Genomic DNA, 11,771 nt, shown 5'->3' with positions numbered 1-11,771 from the left:
TAAGTTTATTACTTGGGCACTATAACACGGTGAGGTGGCTAGATTGCTTTTGGTTTTACAATAACGTTGTTGATGTCAAGTTGATAGCTCTGTGTGCTGTTTCACTAAGCAGTGTAGATGCTCTTTGTTGTATGCTTCTCACTCATATGGGTGTCATACTTTCTCATTTCTACTCCCATCTGGGGATAGTCCAGACTCCTGTTCTTGCAATTCTGTTGCATTCTAAGGCCTATGCAATCAAGAAATAAATTGTTTATCAACTCCTATGATAAAATACAGCCAGTTTCAAGTTTGACAACAGCATACTAATACAATTACTAGTATTTCTTAATACCACATTCCTGAGCTCCTAAACCAAAGAGTGGCTGCAGGGACAGTTTGACAGATAAAAACATATATATAGTTGTTAGAGTTTTAATAGTTTTTTGCCTGCAACCATAATCTGTATCATTATTTTTTTTAGTTTAATTCTGTTGGACAAGTTTCAAAGATAAATATGGTGTGTAATAAGCCTTTGCAACCTCTAATTTGTGAAGGAGTGTCTGTCCAGTTAATACTTGCTCATTGAAGCAAGGGGTTTTGAAATAACTGAAGTACGAACTGTAATTACTGATGTCTGTTTCCTATTCACCTATGGCTTCTGGCATTTGATCAAAAAATGTAATGTATTGCTTAATCTCAGAGCATTCCCCACTTTCAGAAATATTTACTTCATGAGGATTGTACAACACTAAATGACCTCAGCAAAACCAGAGGAAATTTTTATTTGGCATTGATCATATGTAGTTAATCCACCAACAAGTATTTTTCCTGTTATTTTTGAATGTTGGTAATTTAGATTTGCATGTATTTATAATGTACCTCTAGTGCAAGCGCAAAGCATTCTAAAAAGTATTAAATATATTAATAATAGGGTGGGGTTTTTTACTTCACAAATGGGGTGGCCAAAAAGAGGAATACAAAGGTTAAGCAATTTATGTGAGGGCAAACTGCAAGCTGACAGCAAAGTGGCAAATGGAATCTCCTAGTCTGTATGCAGTTTGTCATAGCTGGAAATAACATGGAGAAAGAAGTCCTGAACAAGTGTGAGGCAGGTGCCTAAATCTCTTTGAAAGCCATTGGGAATTGGGTACCTTGTTACCATCTGTCCAACTGAGAGGGTAAAAAACTGGGATATTGAATGCAGATGTTCTGAGCATCACAAGAGTAAGTAGAAGCCCTAATTTCATTTGAGAAAAGTTGTTGTCTTTCTTGTTGAAAAGTGCCTGCATTGCTTTGAACTCCCTCCAGCTGTGTTTTATACCACCAAATCTTGTCTTCCTGGTTTCCTTGAGACTGTGTATAACAGAGTTGAGAGTTTTTCTATTTCTTTGCTTAGAAACAGACCTGGAATATAATATTTTCTCCTCAAAAAGCATTTGAGTTAAACAGATAAAAAGAAACACAAGCAGCCAACTTCACTTATAAAATGAGCTTTACAGTTTTTGCATGTGCTGGTTCTTATACTCATTCTTTGAGTATGTTCATAAATATGATGGGCACCATCTGAGGAAGGAGAAAGCTATTTGCAGTGAAAAGACAGCATCATGCCAAGATGTTGGCTGAGTTCCAAATCAGAGAAGCATGTCAATTATTGAATCATCATCCTAACTTAAATAGTACATTCATTTTTCTTGGAGTTTCCCTGGTATGCTGACTACTTGGCTCATACAGATGAAGTGATTTCAGGTCAACATAAAGTGACCACAGGTTGAAATGACCAGTTCTATTTCTATGTTAACGTGTCTCAGTAAACTAGCCTTTCGCAGCTTTTGCTGTAACTAAGTGCAATTCATGTGATGTAAGAGAAAAGATAGATACAGAAATAAGGATTCTTATCCAAATGAGAACCAACTGCTTTCTGATAGCCAAAGAGGGACTTTTGTTCATCCTTTTTTGGCAACCTATCTGAAATGACCGATATATTCATATATAGCAATTCTAGACATCAAATAAAGTGTAATGCTGCCTGTGAAGTCCCTTAGCTAGATAGAACGCCTTAAAATACCATAAATGTTACGTAGAGAACTGGTTGCTGACCTTGTAGGATCTTCCTTAATACTGAAATGCTAGTTGGCCTCTACTGGTAGAGACCATTAATTCCAAACTAGTAGCTCCCTGAATTTAGCAGAGCGGCTCAGTGAGAGAAGGAAAAACAGTCTGCATCTTCTCTGATGACTGTGATGATTCTGTGAAGAATTGTCTGTGTATTCTGCATCTGTGCTGAAAAATAGTCACATTCTTTTTGTGAACTGAAAAGATTCCAAACATAACCAGGGGTCACTGAGATATTCTTTTTTAACATTGATTCCCCTTCTGTAGAATTTATAAATACACCTTTTCCACTATTATATTCTGTCACCAGCTCCCCAAACTACACTCTCTAATAGCATAGGCTTCTAAGAAAGCCCTAAATAAAACTAGGTATAATATGCTAGTATAAACTGTAAACACCCAAAGAACATTGGCGGGTTGACGCATTGCATGATTCAGCTTCTAATTACCATCAAACAATGTAGAATGGAGCTTTTATTTTTTTCCCAGAGTTAATGAAGAGAACATTGAGAGCAGCCTGCTAGCAAGAGCTGTCCTCCCTGTTATCTGCTGAAGGAGTACACAAGCTGCAAAGGGGGAGAGTCAGCCAAATGGGCATTTCCAATTTGAATACTTTTCTCTTTATAGAAATATGTTTATAAAATGTCCTCTGCTCTCACCACAGTAATGCCAAGGGCCCTTCCTGTGGAAATACAGACATCACAGAATAGTCTTTAAGAATTATTTCCTTTGCTGATCTTGCTATGTTTTTTGGGTTTGTTTTTTTTTTTTTGGTGGTGTTGTTTTGTTGTGTTTATTCTAACAAACAACATTTTGAAATAAGCTTTGCTTGAGGTCACCTTAATTTTTAAAGAACAGCTCAAAGAAGGGATTTGGGTGCACTTTGTCAAGCAACAGCACGTTTTTCCAAGCTCCACAGGGCTGCTGTTTCATGTCGTACCTTTAACAGGCTTTTTAAAGATCTGCATCACATCTCACACTCTGGAATAGACTGCCTGCCATTGGGGTCAGGACTTCAGATTACCCATCTCTGGTGTGTTTGAGCAGTTGCTCCTTCCTTTCCAATCTCTTCTTCCTAAAGGAAAAAGTGTCTTATTTTTAAAGCAGTTCCTTTCAATGATCCACTTTAGAGTGTGATGCCACTAATAGTTGTAAAGGGCTAGTTGTACTGGGGGAGTGGCAGGATGGGGTGGGAAGGTGGGAGTGCAAGGAAGGATGAGGTTCCTATAAAAGAGGAAAGAGGGAGGGAATAAACCTCTTACACTACCATTATCTCAGGTTATACTGTACTCAAGGGCCCTGCGCTCAGTTTTAGTCTGACAGCACTCCCATTGGAATCAACCTTCATTGATTGTGATAGCTGATGATAATGCTGGACGTTGTTGTTAAATATAATTATGGATTTGAAGCATAGAATTATTTGATGTAATTAATTTTCCTTTTTCTGATTCATTCAAAAAGCTCATGCTCTAGGAATATATTGCCAGCCTCTTTCATCATGCAAGTGGCACAATTTAGCCACAGACTAATATCTGGGGATCATATTCTGCTGCCCTCAATCAAGAGCCTTTACTCCAAAACTGGTCCCACTGGAACAAATAAGGGTGACAAAATTTCTATGAAAACAGACTAGACTGGAGATGTGGACCTGCATTTGCTAAGGGGAAGGATATTAGCTCCTATTTCAATGCTGAGTGGAGAAGGGTGTATAAATCTTTAAACCCTGAAGACAACTGTCAGGTGGAGAAAATGAAGCAGGCATTGCTGTGTTTGGTGTTGCTAAACATAATCTAGCACTTAAATCCTGACGCAACCTGTATACAAAGAGCTCTCCTACGTGTTAACTGCCTTGCAGGTGCCTGAGCTCTGTTCTTCTGTGTTAATATTCATTGGTCCTAGCACCTGCATGTTGCCAGAGTTCTATTGGATATTTACAGATCCTCAAAATGTGATTCCTAGTAGATTTAATGGACTCCATCAAAAGCTCTGGGCCTTAGCTCTGAGGTTTCTGGAATATTGGCTTTCTCACAGTCTTGAGTAAGGTGAAGTGGAACAGGTTGTGGTGGAGTTTTTAACTAATAGTGACAAGGGAGTGTTGTGAGATGTTCAGGCTTCAGACCCTACTTTGATGCAAGGAAAAGGGTATATTGAAGCTGGGGAAAAAAACTTAGAAAAGGGGTTGAGAGCAGAAATGGTTGGAGGACCGGAGATAAAGGAAGACAAATGGTTGGTGGAAACTCTTCCAGCTCCACTGATGTTAATTGTGAGAGTTTCTGTCTATTAAAAAGCAGATGCTTGGTTTACACAAGTTGAGAGTGCATGACATGCTGTTATTTAGGTACAGGGAGGTGCTAAACAACTCACTCAAGGCTGCCTGGATGTCGCTTGTATTTCAGCATGTGAGCTCTGTAAAATTCAATACAAGTACTGCTGTAAAAACAAAAAAGACCTTCCCAGAAATGTTTTTGTATTGTTCAGTAAGAACAGCTGGCATGTCCCTTTCATTACCCTCACGTAAGATAACCAGATGCCTGCTACTGGACGTGTACCAATCACCATTGCTAACGCTGGTAAGAACTGGAAAACCTACCAAAGAGATGATGTACAACACATTTTCAGTGCCAGTTGGGAGTGTGCACACCTTCATCAATAGAGTTTCTTAGTTTAGGAGGAGGAAGTTCATGGATTAGACAAACCGATCAGGCCATCAGTTAGTATAATCCAGTTAAAACGTTTCTGTAATCCTGAATGTCTTCTGAAAATGTCTCCCTGTGGTCGTGTGATGTGGAAAATAAAGCTATAGCATAACCTCTGCTTGTCGTGTCTGAGCTCCCTCTGGTGTAGACAGAACATGTACTGCTTGCACAGATGTGAACAAAATACTACTTGAGTCGTATTGCCCCTTAGTCAAACGCTATGCATTCCTATCCCACTGACCAAGCACACAGCATAGAGTTAGGACTGCTGACTCACAAGGGCCCAAGTATTAGGGTAAATACACTTCTTTTTTTCCCCCAGTAAGAGCACAGGCAGGTTAGGAAAGTTGGCCAAGGCAGTGGAGAATATGACTCACAGGATACAGAGACCTGGTCTCACATTAATCATAACCAAGCACAGGCAACCTGACGTTTGACTTTTATACAGTGAGAACCTGGCAGCAACCCTTGTGACTCACAAGTAATCTGTTATAAGGACCTATTTTCCACTGCTCATAACCCTCAGGTCTTACATATTTTGCCTTCGTCCCAGATTGAATATTTTAAATTGACTTAATTATTGTCATAAGTAAATGTTAACTAGAAATTTATGAGCCATAATCATATCTAGGATGGAGATTTTTGTTGAAATAGGTTTTTGGGAGTAACTGTTAGAAATTTACAATTCTTTCTGCATTATTTATTTGTTGTGAAATTCATCCATTTTGATGACATTTCAAGAGCTGTATAATCCTTGTTGCACTAATTTGCTAGTGCGATATGCCACAGACAAAAGATTTGCTGTACCAAGACTGAACAGGAGCTTTGTTGAAATTTTTTATGTAGCCCAGTATTTCAGATTTAGCATAATGATGTTGCAAATGATAATGTACCTCGACTGATATTTACAGCACTGTTCAGTAATGCAGTTCATCATATAAGCCTAGAATTTTACTTCTCAAAAAATAAGTGGAAGTCCTTAGATCACATAGACTCCATTAGAAATAGGATGTCCATGTAATAATAGAAAAAATGTGTGAATTCATCCTGAGGATAAATGGATACAGATCTATTGAAGCAAGCAGTCTTTTTATATAAGTGGAGTTGCACATGTTTTCTCCAGGGATCGGTTCAGTCCACTTTGCCTTTGTAGTCTATGCTGAAATTCTTCAAGATAGGAAAAACTTGCAGAGTATTTGCATGTACTAAGTACCTGGCATAGATCAGAGTCTTTACTTTTCACTTTTGCTAGCAGTACAATCATTTAAAATTAAAGAAAAAATAAAACAAGTAATTAATCCTGTACGAATGTTCAAACATTCTGTTACTAAGAGTTGTTTTCTCCCTCTAGACCTTGGACTTCCTCTGTGTGTGATCCAGGAAGGCAAGTAAAAGTCTTTTCCAGGAAAATACAATTTTCAAGTACCCTGATTGTGCTATGATACTTGCTCTACCTGAATCTTTTTAGATAACAGGCATCATGCTGTCTTTGGTTTATTTATCTCTGATCGAAGAGCAGGGGAACATAGAAGTGGCAGTCAAGGAACATATTAGGGGTGTATACACAGTTTGTGATAGTAAGATCAAGCAGGACTTGTGAGAGGGAGAATTTTCTTCATCTAGAAATTCAGCTGTGCTCATAATAAGATCCACCCTCACAAAGGAAAAAGAACAATCTGGAAAAAACTCTCTCCCGCACCCCCACCCGCTTGAAAGGACAGTCTGATCTTGTTTTTAAGGTATGGATTGGGACTCTGGATATTTTTCCATGGTCTTTTGCAGGCCAGACTAAGATCATCCTGTCCTCAATCCAAGCTGGCTAGCAACCAGCCAGCTCCAATCCCAAATCTGTGCAGCGCTATTAGTGCAGTGCTGTGTCCACTCTATTAAACCTTCTGAGAGTCCCTAAGCCTCGTTTGCAAAAATCTGGATAGACGTTCCTCCGAAGAGCATAGTTCAATATCCAGCACTGGCACCATTCCACTGTGAGACCCTGGAAAAAATGCTCCAAGCCAGATTTTTAAACATGCAGAGCCATCCCAGAGCCCACTGTTAAAATGCTACTGATCTTTCAAAAGACACTGCTCGGTTGCAGTCTCTGTTTTTGCCAGAGGGTATATATAAAGCCACTCCAAGTTTGACAGTGCCTCACAGGGAGGCTGCGAATGAACTTGTGCATTAACGCTTAAGTACAGGCACTCTCCTTTTGATCCAGTGGAAATTTAATTCTTTATACAAACTGACATGACACTTTTTAGGGAAGATCAGTCAACCCCGGGATACCCAGCGCCTCAGTGGCTGGGGTATTTCCTCGGCTGTGGGAAGGGTGTCCTCCAGACTCCAGTCCAAATTTGATAGAAATAATCGAATTAAAATTGTTAACAACTATGATTACTTTGGTGAAGAGCTAGTCCCTGGTGAGAGGCTGGTTGCTTTTTGTCCACCTTATCACAGATGGGATGTACAAAATTCAGCTGCTACCTATAGGGAGAACCTCGATGAGGAAGGACTTCCTGTGTGGTCTGAGGAACGTGCCTGGTTTTAGGTTTATTTGTCTAATCTCAGATTGCTGCCTCCACAGTTCAGCTGTTCAGTCCTCCCTAAACCATGGTCGGTGGGAACCACGGGCACTACGGCAGGGAGAGGGTGTCCCTGTGCAGAGCAACCTCACGCTTCCAGGCTCAAACTCTCAGCGTGGCAATACCTGAATTCTTTACGGGATGCAGCCGTGATGTTCTCACTCTTGTTTTCTAATAAGGAAACAAAGAATAAAGGCTTTCACCATCTGACCATAGCTGCTTTTATCTCGCCCAACTGTACAATTCTCTTCTTAGAGACTTTTTTTTTTTTTTTTTTTTTTTTCCAGAATGATACTTTAAATCCAAACCATCCAGCCTGGTTCCTTGGGTGAACCATTTTTGTTGTATTGATGCTTACTACTGCTTTCTTTTCCCTGGACAGTAAGCGTTCTTCATCTTCTTTCTTCCAGGTTTCACAAATGGTGGATCAGCCTCACTTGCATTTAGCATTCTGAAAGCAACTATAAGGAGTTATAAGGCCATAAAGGATAAGGAAATGTGGTAAGTTCTGCCATGATTTATATAAAAATCTGTGTAAGAAGGACTGAGTCTGTTTTACATAGGCAGGTAAGTAATGGTACATGGAAATCCCAACTTCCAAATCATTTTTAAATGAGCTCTAAGAAGACTACTTAAAAAAATCTGACTTTTTACCCTAACTTTTTAATTAGCATGAATTAAATTTTGGCTTTCCTCATGTGGGAAGGATGAAGGTAAAGGTACAAGAGCAATTCAGTTAACTTCTTGCATATCATCATGCAAGAAGTAACTCTGAAGAGGGCTGCATTCAGTTGAAAAGAGGCATGCACCTGAGACCTCGTAGGGCATACTTCCAAATTGTATTACAAGCTGGGTTTTAATTTTGTCCTGATTCTAAGACAGGAAGACTGACAAGACAGAGTCATTTGCAGGAGATATTGGACATAGAATCTCATTTAGAAATACTTACCTGATCTCTTTTTGCTTCTTTAACAATAGATAGGGGTTGAAGAGCCCTGTGAAATGACCTGGTTTTGTGGGAGAAAGGAAATGCTACAATTTGGCTTTTCTTCCCCAGGGAGGCTGTTGTCCTTTCTGAAGAACTCAGCATTGCGCAGTGAATAGCAGGGAGGTGTATATATTACAGGGAGGGTGGGCGGTATGCAGAAGAAGACGAATTTTTGCTTCAGCATAGCCTGGAAAGCAGCTATGAAATGAGAAACAAAAGGCTGTGGCTGGCCACACCTTGAGAGGATGGCAGCACCCACAGAAGCCATGGCAAGCTCCAGCTCTCCCTCCTCCCTGCCCCCGTACCAGTGCGGAGAACAGCTTGCCTGGCTTCCCCCGGCTCGCTGCAGCTACGATATTGTAATTCTGCTGCAGTCGTGCATGCCATCTGAATTCATTTGTCATATTCTATGAACTAGAATCCATCAAAGCATATTCACTGGCCTTTTAATTAGTGTTAGATTAGCATTTTAAGATATGGGTAAATTCCCAAGTCTAACTTTGTTTAAAGGTGCATATTCAATACAGTAGCCAGGAAATCATGTATTCTCATGTACTTATTACCTTAGTAATGTAATGCTGTGAGGGAAAAAGGCAGATAATACTTCCGACAAATATTAAATGTTATTTGTATAGCTACCGTCTGTGAATTTAAACAGAAAAATCATTCCTCATGCCTTGCCATGAAACAGACACAAATTTCTTTTGTGGCTTTCATGTTTCATTAAAGCTTTGTATGTGGAGGAGAGGAAAATCTAAATTGCTACTTAATTAAAGGGATACTGTCAGATTAAATATATTTTGAAGAAATGAACTTTGCTTTTTACCTGGGTTGTCAGTAACACCTAGGATTATTAAAAATGAAATATTTTTTAACATCTAATATACTTCTCACCATTTATCAAGCTGGGTCTTTTCTTCTCCTTGGCTGGTGAAACTAAAAGAGTCTCTTGCTTTTCCCTGTAGTCAGCTTCATTGTCTGGATCCTATTAACTAACCCAATATTGGAGGGCTTTAGGTTGTAAATACCAGGAGGTGAAGCTTACATCTAAACCCCAAAAAGAAAATGTATGGCTCTTTCTTTATTCCATTAAAATATTTTTCTAAAGCTGGACATAATGTAATATATGCTCCTTTAATCACGTTTTCATCGCCACACAGCATGTGCAGTGTGGGTTAAATCCTGGAAAGTGCTGACCAGTGTCGTGTGTGCACCTTTCCCTCTTACTGAAGGCCTAAGGTTGCTCAATAGCACGGGAAGGGGTCAGACAGCTACGCTGCCGTGCGTGGAAACCAGAGCCCAGTCCCACCCAGTGAGCTCCTTGCTGTTGCCCTGAAAGGCAGCAGTAAAGATTTAAGTTAGGACCAGGGCAGAGTTTGAAAGTATGTGGATACATCTGACAAGTGAAAATGAGAATTGGTTTGGAGCCCCTCCAGCACCTTCACTTTCCCACAGCGGCTGCACGGTCCTGTCTACAAGGGCGGACGAAACCCTACTGAGGCAGGTGCCAGGTGCAGCTGTAGAGAAGACTGGATTCTGCATGAGTGGTTTTGTTGTTGATTTTACAGGAGCTGCAGAAAGGGGATAGAGAGGGTGTGTATTATGGATTAATATTATTATACTTGGAAATAATAATATATTCAGCAATCCCGGAACTCTGCAGTATCAGAGAGGGCATTATTTACAAAATGGCCCTATCTACGTATACCAGTGAAAGCTGGTTTTGGAGTTCCATATTAATGCACATTAGCATCCTCATGAACCTATCTGATAATACTTATACATGGAGACTTAAGCTCCTTAAGCAATGTTCACACCTCCATGAAAAATAATACAGTTAAGTTCTTCCTTTAAATAAACTTTCTAAGCAAGTCTATTAACAGTTATCTGCTATCTGCCACAAGGGGAAACATGTAGACAGTTTTGTAGTGTCTTATAAATCTTGGGCTGCTGAGTATTAGGTAGTAAATTAAATGAGAAGTGAGAGCTCCTTTCACTGGATCCTCCTACTTCATTTTACCACATGGGAATGTTTAAGTTGAGTCCTGAGGAAACAATCTGCATCCCCAAGGGATATGTTCCTGCGTTCTGCAAAATAAGCCTGCTATGTAAAAGGCGTTTTAGAATGCTTTTGTGGTAAAGATTTACCATGGCCTGAAAGTATAAAAGCCTGCCTTGGTGTCGTACAGTGTTGTATCATTTTAACATGGGTATGTGCATAGCAAGACCACTCATAAAAGCTGACTTCGAATATCTGGAGATGTCTACAGGCTTCAATAGCAAACAATAGCCTGTGGTTTGGCTCCTGCTAGAGAGTTGAGCAACTGGAACTCAATTCCCAGGTTGGCTATTTCCTCTGACTGTGAGCAATTCACTTCATCATTCCCTGCTTCACAGTCCCCTCTTGTAAGGGGTGGCGAGGGGAGTGAAAGAATACATTCCCACCCTTGCAGTGGCTGGGGAGGCCAGGATCTCCGCGGTGGAAACCATACAAGTCACTTGGTGGACAGAGGTTCTGGACAGGGCCATGGAAACTGATGGGGAATTCTGTCTGCTATGAAATGCTATCAGATCATTCAAAAACAAACCCTAAAGAAGGGATGTCATTGTAAATTAAATTCCATAGACTTTTTGTTTTGTGTTGGATACATTTGTATGAAATCTTACTGTTTTCATCCCATTTGTTGCTGCAAGAATTTTCCACAATGGCAGTGGAATCTCATTTGAATAAAAAAACCCCCTCAAAACCTGGAGGATTTGGAGTCTAACCATAAAAATTAAGCTAGCTGGATTTATAAGATGCCATAATCAAGTAAAGATACATAAATGGGGAATCAGACATGTACAGGCAACACAGAACATAGATAATTCCTTTTAGGATTAAGCATGTGGCCAGCAGCTGGCAGATCTCTACAGATCTCCGTGAAACTAAATGATAATGTAGACATCCTTTGCTGCATGTTCCTGGGTGACAATAACTAGTAGGAAGGAAAAGACTGGCCATTCATAATCTTTATTTTATTTAGTGAGACTTTTATTTCTGTTTTGAAAAGTAGAAGGAAGACATGTAAAGGCAGAAGCCTCCTGGAAAGTCTAAGTCTGTATAAATGGCAGCAATGGGAAAATTAAGCTTTTATTTTCTTTCAAAGACATAAAATTAAACAGAACTTTCCAGCATATGTTAGTATTCATAGCTCTTGCAGACCATGCATCAGAACAGAAGACTTGTGATGATTATTAGTTCTTTGTATTGCGGTAGGTCCTAGAGATCAGGGTGCTATTATGCTAGTTGTTCATAATTAGAGATTGTGTACTCCCCGGAGTAGTGACTATCTCAATAAACAAGACAAAGGATGAGAAAAAGGAAGTGGTATTGTTCTCAGTGTACAAACAGCACACTGAGAAACTGTCAAA

The sequence above is a fragment of the Buteo buteo genome, chromosome 4 (genome assembly GCF_964188355.1).
Source record: "Buteo buteo chromosome 4, bButBut1.hap1.1, whole genome shotgun sequence".
In the NCBI taxonomy this organism is placed as follows: Eukaryota; Metazoa; Chordata; class Aves; order Accipitriformes; family Accipitridae; genus Buteo; species Buteo buteo.
This window is presented reverse-complemented; position numbering follows the sequence as displayed.